This window comes from Adiantum capillus-veneris, chromosome 4 (assembly GCF_014529385.1).
Source record: "Adiantum capillus-veneris isolate H3 chromosome 4, ASM1452938v2, whole genome shotgun sequence".
Classification (NCBI taxonomy): Eukaryota; Viridiplantae; Streptophyta; class Polypodiopsida; order Polypodiales; family Pteridaceae; genus Adiantum; species Adiantum capillus-veneris.
In genome coordinates, this window is record NC_140934.1 from 28,403,985 (window position 1) to 28,407,539 (window position 3,555).

The window sequence follows — 3,555 nt, forward strand, 5'->3', positions numbered from 1 at the left end:
TATTATTATTTTTTTGTTGATGCAGAAAATACAGAAATTGACAAAAATGCAGAAAAACGCAGAAAATGCAGAAAATGCAGAAAAAACGCAGAAATTGCAGAAAATGCAGAAAAAACGCAGAAATTGCAGCAAATTGACAGAAATGCAGAAAATTGCAGAAATTGAAAACGCCGAACTTGAAAATGCAGAAATTGAAAAACGTAGACAATAGCAGAAATTGGAACTTGACAGCAATTGCAGAAAACGCAAAAAACAGAAATCTCCACACACTCCTTCCCTGCCTTTCCTATGATAGAAATTGCACCACAAGGAAGCGTAAAGTGCTAACCGAGCTTACTGTAGGGCATTTCCCCGGCAACGGCACCAAAAATGTGCGCTCCTTGCCGCACTGTCGAAGCAAGGGACTTGCCAATACACCGTATGCGAGCCACAAACGGCTCCAAGCACACAACAAGCCTAAACTAGCAAGCTCAAGAAAACAAAGGGTGTGTCACTCACCGCTCTACGCTCGCCTTCGTGGTGGATTCCTCGCCACGATGAAGAAGAAGCTGCAGTCGTGCCGCGCTCAACCGCTTCGCCGCCGTCGTGCCTTCGTAATGCTCGATCGCACACACACTCTCCCTCTCTCTCTCTCTCTCACACACACACACACAAGGAGGTGAAGAAGAAGAAGATGGAGATGGAGCAAGAGCACTCTTCAATTGCACAAATGAGAGAATGAGTAAAAATTAGGTTTAGTTGGCTTTTATAGGAGCTCACCCCATTCACACTTGGGCGCCCATGCTTAACCAACTAATCCCTTGAATGTCCAAGTTAAAGTGCGCCTCTCATCGACGATCACTCTACCTTTCCCTATTGGACCGACAAGCCCGGTACCTGACTCTACCAAATACATAATACGCGTCCATCGTAGGTGATGGGGTGTCCGTGAGCCGTGAGGGTTAACAGCATCTGATGTTGGTCTGTATTAGTCTTGCATTTCTCTTGACCTTCTTCTATGTGCATCCTCCAATCCTCATAAATTTTGGATAACTATAGATCAAGGTTTATAGCGGCTAGGTTCTTCACTCTATGATTCGTGTGGATATCCATTTTGGGATGCTAAGCATGGTTGGCAAAGAATGGGGTGTGGGGAGTAGAAGCATGGATAGTGTTATTGTAAGAAAACTTTGCCAATGGTAGTAGATCCACCAAGTTATCTTGATGATAATTGATTGCACAATGTTGATATTGCTTGAGGACTTGATTTACTCTCTCTGTTTGTCCATCACTTTGCAGTGATTGGCTAATGAAAAGCTTATCTGTACTCCTAATAACTTGAAAAGGATTTTCCAAAAGCTAAAGACGAATTGTGGGCCTCAATCGCAAACAAAGTCATCGGGTAAGCCATGACAACGATATATATATTATAGGAAGAGTTTGGATGTACCTTCTCCGATGATGGTTTTGGTGGTTGAAATGAAGTGTGCCATCTTTGTAAACCGGTCCACGACCACTAGAATGGAGTCGAATCCATGTGACAAGGGTAGCTCCACAATGGAATCCATGGATATGGATGACCGTGGCTTGCTTGGAATAGGCAAGGGATGAAGTAATCCATGAAGACAATGACGAGGGGCCTTGTATCTATTGCAAATGTCACAAGTGCCCACATATTCCTTGACAAGTTTCCATATTTGAGGCTACCAATAGTCACATGATACAAGCTCGATTGTCTTATTGACCCCAAAATGTCTTGTTGTTGGAAGGTCATGCCTCTTTTGTAGTATTTCCAAGTGTGTTGAGCTTGAAAAAATATAGAGGAGACCTTTATAGTAAATCAACCCATAAATTTCTTGAAAGTACTTGTTAACACTTCCTTGCCCCTGTAGCTGTCTTTATATATTCTGAGAAACCGGATCCTTGGCAGTTTGCTTCTTCACTTGGACGAGAAAAAGTAGACTCTTGTAGAGCCTTGCTTATGGTTGCGTTTAGCTTAAACAGCTCAAACTTCAAGATTATTGACTCTTGTTGATCAAATGCAGCATCTCCTTCTTTAGGTGCAAGATAGGACCTTCTGGATAAGGCATATGGATTACCTTGTTGTTGATGGCCAGGCTATAAGAAGTAATGAATTCAAATCTTGATAAGACACCACTCCACCCGGCTTGGTGACGATTCAAGACACGAGATGACATGAAGTACTCTAAATTCTTGTGATCCCTATAGACTGTGATCTTATGAGGAGCTCCTTCAAGTAGGTGATGCTAGGTTTCAAAAGAGTCAATAATTGCCAAAAGCTCTTATGGATTTTATAATGGATTTCTATATGTAAGAACTTTCGAGAATGGAAAGCCACTGGATGTACTTGACCATCATCACCTACTTGGAATAGAATGGCTCCAAGGGCAAAATCTAAAGCGTCTATCTCTAGGATGAACGGCTCTGTAGAATTTGCATGAATCAGAATGGGTGTAGTTGAAGGCTATCTTGAAAGTTTGAAAAGCTTTCTCAACCTCTAAATCCCAAGCAAACTTGCCCTTCCCTGTTAATCTTGCCAATGGAGTGACAATCTTGGATTAGTCCTTGATAAAGATACGATAGAAATTTGTAAATCCTAAGAAGCATTGACATCTCGTATCAACATGGGTGTCTTCCAATCAAGAATGGTTTGTACATTTTTTGAGTCCATGGAGATCACCTTCTCAAAAACAACATACCCCAAAAACTCCACTTCCAACTGATGAAACAAGCACTTCTCTATCTTTGCATACAAGCCCGTCTCTTATTCATGACTATTCATACATGTTGCTCATGCTTCTCTTGATTCTTAGAAAATATCAAGATATCATCAAAATGGCATGACAACATATTCAAAGTGGACATACCTCGTGCGGAAAGCTGTTTTTCATTCATCCCCTTCCTTTATATTAACAAGATTGTAGGCACCACGAAGGTCTATCTTCGTGAAAATCTTTGCTTTTCCAAGTTGCTCAAGAAGTTCTGGAATCAAAGGGAGGGGATAGAGATTCTTGATGGTGATCTTATTAAGACGCCTATAATCCACACACAAAGGATCCATCTTTCTTCTTAACAAATAGTATTGGAGCGCCTGTTGGAGATTTTGAATGACGTATGAATTCCTTGGCAAGATTATTGTCAGTAAACTTCCATAGTTCTATCAATTCATCTTGAGATAACTTGTATATTGGGCCAAAAGGGGGTATCCTAGCCTTTTAACAGAGTGGTTGGAGCCTGGAGGATAAAGAAGGAAGTCATGAGACATGTGAGGATGCGACACATGCCACCACAATGCGTGACTTGGTGTTGTTGGGGGCCTTGGGGGAACCCGCTTAGGCCCCTATCACACACGGGCCACATACAAGTCCGAAAAGGACTCATTCGGGCGTTCTGCTTGTCACACAAGGTGGACATGAAGTAACTTTTAACTTATCGCATTTGCTTGCATCAAATGGGCTTATCGCAAGCGGAAGAGTTTCCGCTCTTGAAGCTCGACATAAAGCGATCAGAGTCTGTCTTGCCGTCGCACGTTGCTTTTGCGGACGTCTGCCATTT